Below are 8,876 nucleotides of genomic sequence, written 5' to 3' on the forward strand. Positions count from 1 at the left end.
CCGGCTTCTCTCCCAAAGCGGCAAGTAGATCTTGTTGAGCCAACACATCTTTGACCTCACATTGCCACATCCCGAAATTGTTTGTGCCATCAAACTTTTCCACTTCGAACTTTGCATTTTCCACCGTAGTTCTTGCAAACCCGAAGCTGCTTCCAAAAGGATTTTCATCTTGCCCGTCTGACATCTTTGGCAACTAAACAGTACCCAAGAGCAACCAGTGTTCTGATACCAATTGTTGTGCTAGGATATCACCAAACCCATTGGAAGCAACTCAAGCTAACCCACAAGAAATTTATCAAATGAAAATGCAAGAACAAAATCTTAAAGACACCAAGATTTTAACGAGGTTCCTCAACAGTCAGTGTAACTGGAGTACGTCCTCGGAGCAGTAGGAGCTCACCCAATAATCCACTATCAACCAAATGAGAGTTTACAAAGTGTTGGCAATCTCACAACCCAAATAACCCAATACACCCAATAACTCTCACACACTAAAGAAACAAATAGAGAAAGAAATATAGTGATTAATTTCTTCTCTATACAAAGCTCAAAGCTATTACAACAATAAAACTTTGATGGAGTGAGAACTAACCAAGAAAGAAAATCACCTTTCTTTCTTATATGGGAGCTGCGTACCTCTCTTCTTCTTTCTGCTGCTCCCTTCTAATTTTTTTCTTCTATGCGACAACCTTTCTCCCACACCAAAAGGCAGCTATTGCTGCTAGTTAAAAACCAAAGAGTCTCGTGACTTCTCACATGGACCAAAGAAAAAACTTTAGACAAATTTCACTTTTCTTTTCCCCAAAACAAGGAAACATAATCATGTTGTCCTTTCCCTTTTTTTTTTCTTTTGGTTTGTTTATTAGGAAAGGTGATGGCCACTTGGCCACAATTCAACAAAAAGTTGCACGTCCTGTCCCCACAACTGAGGATCAAAATGAAGTGGTGAAATTGGGATCACCAAGTGGAGGTTAGCAGGAAGAACAAGCCTTCCCAGCCTAGTTTCCTTTTCAACTTTCCTATTGACAAGGGAAAGAACAGGAGGATATAACCTCAGAGACTCGTTCACGATCATAGTCATATGCACTCATGAAAATGAAGAAATCAGGATTTGAAACTTAAATTAAGCATTTCTGCACTTAGAAAAGCATTTCATTGAATTCTTGACTTTCTTACTGTTTTGAGATTGGAAATGCCATTGGGATCTGGAGTTTGTTTGCCGAAAAATTGCTGGACCTCCTTTCTTGCTTTCTCCTGCCATTCCGGATGGAGTGCCAAAAGAAAGACTGTCTAAGCTAGCATTGTGCCAGTACTTTCGTGTCCAGCCAAGTAAAATGTTTTGCACTCGTCAACCAAATCTTCCATTGAAATCCCTTGGTTATCATTGGTATCGTGATGAGCCTTTAAAAGTTGTCCAAGGAAATCACTCCCAAAGTTGTTTGCTTCTCGATTTATTGGGTTCCTTTCTCTTCTTTTAACAATCTCCATTAGGGAGTCCCTTATTCCTTTCTCAAGCTTCTGAAATTCAATCTCACTGCGGCTTTTAACAAACTTACTGCAATATTGATTCACTAAACGTTACCCAATGCCAGGAAATATTTTTTATTTTCACTAGTAATAAGGATTGAGGTCCAGGTAAAAGGAAGTCACCTGATGCCAGGAAACCCGGGTCTGAATGAACTTGAAAATGTTAAAGCAGATAACTTCAATAACATGTCAAAAATGTTCTTCCCTTCTACGTAGCTGCTACCAAAAGTTGTCCTAGAAATCACTTCTGAAGTTAACAACCGAAATTCTTCAAACACCTCAACCTCCTCGCCTTCATGAATTTTCCACCTTTCTAGCATTGTCTCTGTTGGAGTATGTGGCCAAGTGGCCAACTTTTGGCTATAAAAAATTATAAAGAAAAAAGGTGGACAACCACTTCCTTGTTTTGGGAAGAAAAAAAGGGTTGCTTTTCTCTTTTACCACCCGTGACTTTGGTTCTTAATAATTGTGAGGTTGGTTGCCTTTGGGAGTAATTGTGAGAAAGAGAAGCAGCCCATTTCGGTTTTGAAGAGAGGGAGATAGAGAGCATCAGAAAATAAAGGGTGCTGCATCTCCTCTTTGAAGGGAAGAAGAAAGTGCTCCTCTTCAATTGGTTAGTAATTATCCATCAAAGTAGTTGTTGTTATAATAGCTTTAAGTTATATGTATAGAGAAGAAATTATTCATTCTATTTCTTTCTCTATTTGTATCTTTGGTGTGTGTGAGTTATTGGGTGTATTGGGCTTTTGGGTTGTGAGATTGCCAATACTTTGTAAACTCCCATTTGGTTGATAGTGAATTATTGGGTGAGCTCCTACTGCTCCGAGGACGTACTCCAGTTACACTAACTGTGGAGGAACCTCGTTAAAATCTTGGTGTCTTTAATATTTTGTTCTTGCATTTTCATTTGATAAATTTCCTGTGGGTTAGCTTGAGTTGGTTCCAACGGGTTTGGTGCTATCCTAGCACAACAATTGGTATCAGAGCACTGGTTGCTCTTGGGTACTGTCTAGTTGCCAAAGATGTCAGACGGGCAACATGAGAATCCTTTTGGAAGCAGCTCCGGGTTTGCAAGAACTACGGTGCAAAATGCAAAGTTCGAAGTGGAAAAGTTTGATGGCACAAACAAGTTCGGGATGTGGCAATGTGAGGTCAAAGATGTGTTGGCTCAACAAGATCTACTTGCCGCTTTGGGAGAGAAGCCGGAAGCTATGTCGAAGCCGGAATGGGGAAAATTAAATTTGTGGGCTTGCTCTTCAATTCGGTTGTGCCTTGCAAAAACTCAGAAGTATTTTGTGATGCGGGAGACATTAGCAAGTGCGTTGTGGCAAAAATTGGAAGACAAGTATATGTCAAAGAGTGCAGAAAACCGGTTACACTTGAAGAAAAAGCTCTACCGCTTCCAATACAAAGAAGGTACAAAAATGATTAGACACCTTGATGCTTTTAATAAGTTGATTGCCGACTTGTTAAATTTAGATGAGGATATTAAGGATGAAGATAAGGCCTTAATATTGTTGAATTCATTGCCGGACTCTTATGAGCATTTTGTTACCACTATTATGTATGGTAAAAAAACTGTGAAATTTGAAGATGTGTCAAATGCCTTGATGAATTATGAAATGAGGCATAGAGATAAAAATCATGATAGTACCTCTGAAGCTTTATTTGTTAGAGGTAGATCATCGGAGAGAAGATCATCTTCTAGTAGGAAAAAATCACAGTCTCGACCTAGAGGAAACTCTAAAGGTAGAAAACCTTTGGAAAGGGATGAATGTGCCTTTTGTCGTAATAAGGGTCATTGGAAGAAAGATTGTCCTAAGTTGAAGACCAAAGGAAAAGAAAGTTCTGAAGCCAGTGTTGCTGAGGTTGAAACAGATTTTGTTGATTTTGCTTTAACCACTTCCTCATCATTTGATTGTGCTACTAAATGGGTGTTGGATACGGGTTGTACTAATCATATGACTCCTCACAAGAATTGGTTTTCAAGCTTGAAAGAGTTTGATGGTGGCGTTGTGTTCATGGGAGATGACAATCCTTGCACAACAAAAGGGATTGGTAAAGTTCATTTGAAGTTGCATGATGGCATGGTTAAAGAGTTGACAGGTGTTCGGTATGTACCGAATTTGAAGAAAAATCTTATTTCTTTGGGTACTTTGGAATCCAAGGGCTTCAGATTTCATTCAGATGGACAGACATTGAAAGTTACTTATGGTGCACTTGTTGTGATGAAAGCTCATCGATGTGGCCATTTGTATTTATTGCAAGGAAGCACTGTGACAGGTGAAGCATCTGTAGTCTCAGAAAATATGGGCATATCTGATTCTGATACTACTAGACTGTGGCATATGAGATTAGGCCATGCAGGTGAGAAAGCTCTACAAGGGTTTGTGAAACAAGGTCTTTTAAAAGGTGCCACGACCTGTAAGCTTGATTTCTGCGAGCATTGTGTATTGGGAAAGCAAACTAGAGTGAAGTTTGGTACTGCTGTACATCAGACGAATGACATTCTTGATTATGTGCATTCAGATGTTTGGGGTCCTACAAAGACTCCCTCTTTGAGTGGTAGACATTGGTTCGTGACCTTTGTTGATGATTATTCAAGAAGGTCTTGGGTCTACACTATGAAGCACAAGAGTGAGGTGTTGAGCATTTTCTTGGGTTGGAAGAAAATGGTTGAGAACCAGACTGGGAGAAAGATTAAGATTTTGAGATCGGATAATGGTGGTGAATACACATCTGACCATTTCTTTAAAGTTTGCAAAGAAGAAGGAATTGTGAGACATTTCAGTGTTCGGGGAACTCCACAACAAAATGGAGTTGCAGAAAGATTGAATCGAACCTTGCTTGAGAAGGTTAGATGTATGTTGTCTCAGTCGGGTTTAAGCAAGTCATTTTGGGCAGAAGCAGTTAATTATGCATGTCACATCATCAACCGGTTACCCTCAGCTGCTGTTCAGGGTAAGACACCAATGGAGGTATGGACTGGAAAACCTTCTTCTGATTATGACTATATTCGTATTTTTGGTTCACCTACTTATTTTCATGTGACTGAAAATAAACTTGATCCTAGAGCCAAAAAGGCTATCTTTCTTGGTTTTAGTAGTGGTGTAAAAGGTTACCGATTGTGGTGCCCAGAGATGAAAAAACTTATAATCAGCAGAGATGTGACATTTGATGAAGAAAGTATGTACAAAGACTCTGAGAAGAATGTGAAAGATGTCCAACAGGTGGAGCTTGAGAAAGTTGCCTCTAATACTTCAAATCCTATTTCTGCTGATGTTGAAGCCACTACAAGTGAAGAAGTTGGAGACCATGAGGATGTTGAAGAAGTTGAACTTGAAGATTCTATTCAAGTTGAAGAGCAAGTTTCACCTCAAGAGTCTATTGCCAAGAACAGAGGAAAGAGACAGATTACCAAGCCAGCTCGGTATAGTGACTATGTTGCTTTTGCTCTTCCTATTATCATTGACGATATTCCATCCAATTTCGAGGAAGCCATTGAGAATGAGGAGAAGGAGAGGTGGTGCAATGCCATGGGTGATGAGATGAATTCTCTCTTGAAGAACAAGACTTGGGAGTTAGCTAAATTGCCTAAGGGCAAGAAAGCTATCGGTTGCAAATGGGTGTATGCCAAGAAGGAAGGTGCTGATGAGAAAAGCAATGTGAGATTTAAAGCAAGATTAGTTGCTAAAGGGTATGCACAAAAGGAGGGCATTGACTACAATGAAATCTTTTCTCCGGTTGTGAAGCACTCCTCAATTCGCATTATGTTAGCTCTTGTTGCACAATATGATCTTGAGCTTGTGCAACTTGATGTGAAGACGGCTTTCCTACATGGTGATTTGAATGAAGAGATTTATATGTGTCAACCGGATGGATATATAGTGAAAGGGAAGGAGAATTTGTTTTGCAAATTGAAGAAATCACTTTATGGCTTGAAGCAATCTCCAAGGCAATGGTATTTGAGGTTTGATAAATTTATGAGAGGCCAAAATTATTCTAGAAGTCAATATGATCATTGTGTGTACTTCAAGAAGTTGCAAGATGGGTCTTTCATTTATTTATTGATATATGTTGATGATATGTTGATTGCCTTAAAGAATGTCGAAGAGATTGAGAAATTGAAGAAGCAAATGAAGATTGAGTTTGAGATGAAGGATTTTGGTGAAGCGAAGAAGATCCTTGGCATGGAGATCACTAGAGATAGAGCGAAGGGTTTGGTTAGTTTGAATCAAAGACAATACCTTGAGAAGTTGATTCGGAAGTTTGGAGTTCATGATTCAACCAAACCGGTTAGTACCCCTTTGGCTCCTCATTTTAAATTGAGTTCTCTACAATGTCCTAAAACTGATAAAGAGAAGCTGCAAATGAAAAATATACCATATGCAAATTTGGTTGGTAGTTTGATGTATGTAATGGTATGCTCTAGACCGGATATTGCTCATGCAGTTGGCATGGTGAGTCGATATATGCATAATCCAGGTAAAGAGCATTGGCAAGCAGCTAAGTGGATATTGAGGTATCTCCATGGTACTGGAGATGTTGGTTTATGCATTGAGAGAGATGACTCTGGTATTGGTCATTTTGCAGTTGGTTATGTTAATTCAGATTATGCAGGTGATCTGGATGGAAGAAAGTCTACTACAGGCTATGTGTTTACTATGGCTAAAGGACCAGTTTGTTGAAGGTCCATTTTGCAGTCATCTGTTGCCTTGTCTACTACAGAGGCTGAATATATGGCAGTTGCTGAAGCTATAAAGGAGGCCATTTGGATACATGGGCTGATTAGAGATTTGGGGGTTGATCAGAAGCAGGTGGAGGTACATTGTGATAGTCAAAGTGCTATTTATTTGGTTAAGTATCAGGTTCATCATGCGAGGACCAAACACATAGATGTGCGTTATCACTTTGTTCGTGAAATTGTTGGTGAAGGGGAAATCATTCTCCAGAAGATTCCAACTAAAGACAACCCCGCTGATATGTTGACTAAGGTTGTTGGTGTAGCCAAGTTTGTTCATTGCTTGAACTTGGCTCATATTTTGCCTATATAAAGAAGGCGTTGAGCAGTAAGAGTTTTGGAGCATTTGGCTCGGCATGAGTTGTTCTCTTGCTAGTGTTTGGGAGTGATGTTGTGTGTTAATTGTGTTGGTTGGCTTATCATGGCGTTTTTCGGAACTTGACCAAGGTGGAGATTGTTGGAGTATGTGGCCAAGTGGCCAACTTTTGGCTATAAAAAATTATAAAGAAAAAAGGTGGACAACCACTTCCTTGTTTTGGGGAAGAAAAAAAGGGTTGCTTTTCTCTTTTACCACCCGTGACTTTGGTTCTTAATAATTGTGAGGTTGGTTGCCTTTGGGAGTAATTGTGAGAAAGAGAAGCAGCCCATTTCGGTTTTGAAGAGAGGGAGATAGAGAGCATCAGAAAATAAAGGGTGCTGCATCTCCTCTTTGAAGGGAAGAAGAAAGTGCTCCTCTTCAATTGGTTAGTAATCATCCACCAAAGTAGTTGTTGTTGTAATAGCTTTAAGCTATATGTATAGAAAAGAAATTATTCATTATATTTCTTTCTCTATTTGTATCTTTGGTGTGTGAGAGCTATTGGGTGTATTGGGCTTTTGGGTTGTGAGATTGCCAATACTTTGTAAACTCCCATTTGGTTGATAGTGGATTATTGGGTGAGCTCCTACTGCTCCAAGGACGTACTCCAGTTACACTGACTGTGGAGGAACCTCGTTAAAATCTTGGTGTCTTTAATATTTTGTTCTTGCATTTTCATTTGATAAATTTCCTGTGGGTTAGCTTGAGTTGGTTCCAACGGGTTTGGTGCTATCCTAGCACAACAGTCTCAGTACTAGCTATCATCTCCGAATGCATACTCTAGTGAAACAATAGCAATATGCAATAAACAGATCCCTTCAATAAATATAATTAACACAGTGTTATAAGTTATAAACTTACTTTTAAGCTCTCTCCATGGAAGGCATGGTTGGCTAGCTTTCGCAGTTTTGACCATTTTTCACCATCAGTTGTTGTCACGAGACCATCTCCTAACAGCTTATTTGCACTGCCTAGGGGCTTGCTTTTCTGATAAGCTCCATTTTTGTTCATCAGTATCTCTTTGCACTGCCTAGGGGCTTGCTTTTCTGATAAGCTCCATTTTTGTTCATCAGTATCTCTTTGCACAGTTCAGTTTCCGTAACGACCAACAGAGGTTGATGACCATACCAGTAGAGAAAATTCTTCCCTAACATTACGGAAAATGACCAAAATTATTCTCGGAACAAAATTTAAAAAGAAAACTGAAGTCAGTTAAAGAGTTCGTTACCATATATCTTGATCCATGAGTGCATATGAGGTAGAACAATGGAAAATACATCATGTGACAAACTTTTGGGCCTGCTCATGGCTTCCTTTCTCATGCTGGCAACTTCTTTGTTGTTTCCGTGGATAAATCTGTAAGACGGGCCTTTGATTCCCTGCGAGGTCATCCGATTCTGAACTCGAATCGGAATGCACCATAGTTTGTAAAACACCTTGATGAGAACCAAGAGAAGCAAAAACAGACACACACAGATTGAAGGAATGACGTCTGGATCTCCAAACCAACTCATGGTTAGTCTTGTTTCTGAACCTATATTCTGAGCTTTTCGACACACTCCACCATTTAAGTATTGTGCTCAGTCCTCAATATAATTATTAAATTGGATACATGTGGTACTTGGTTATAAATTATCATAATTATATCATAAACCAGCCGTCATTACTGACCACTTTACCTAATCATCATGGTGACTTAATGAAAATCAGGGTGGCATTCGTTAATCAGTTAAAAGAGATGCTATGAAGACTTTCTCAAAGTAAGACTCTTCATGAATTCTTTGTCACCTCACAGTTTTACGTTAATTCTCGTTTTAACATTATAAAACATTGTGCAAAAAATATGAGGTAACAGAGAGTCCATAGTGAGTCTCACTTTTGAGAGAATAGTTGAATATCAGAGTGCGCAACGAACGAGACTAACAAAATAATATAAATATTATTAAACAACCGAGAATGCCGAAACGGCTACAAAACCCTAAGAGACTACATTGTGAATAATTTTTTTCTCAAACTAAATTACAAGCTCTATTTATAGAGCAATAAACCTAAGAAACCCTAATGCGTAAATGCCAAAAATACTCTACTACAAAATCAAACCAAATCTCTAATTAATTTCCTAAATAAACTTAATAAATTCCAACACTCCCTGTCAAACTCATGGCGATACACATCATGAGGTTGCCAACAAGCAGATATGGACTGGCTCTGTTTGGCGGACAAGCTCCGTTAGGTGGACAAACAGACAGG

The sequence above is a fragment of the Malus domestica genome, chromosome 13 (genome assembly GCF_042453785.1).
Source record: "Malus domestica chromosome 13, GDT2T_hap1".
NCBI classification, from domain to species: domain Eukaryota; kingdom Viridiplantae; phylum Streptophyta; class Magnoliopsida; order Rosales; family Rosaceae; genus Malus; species Malus domestica.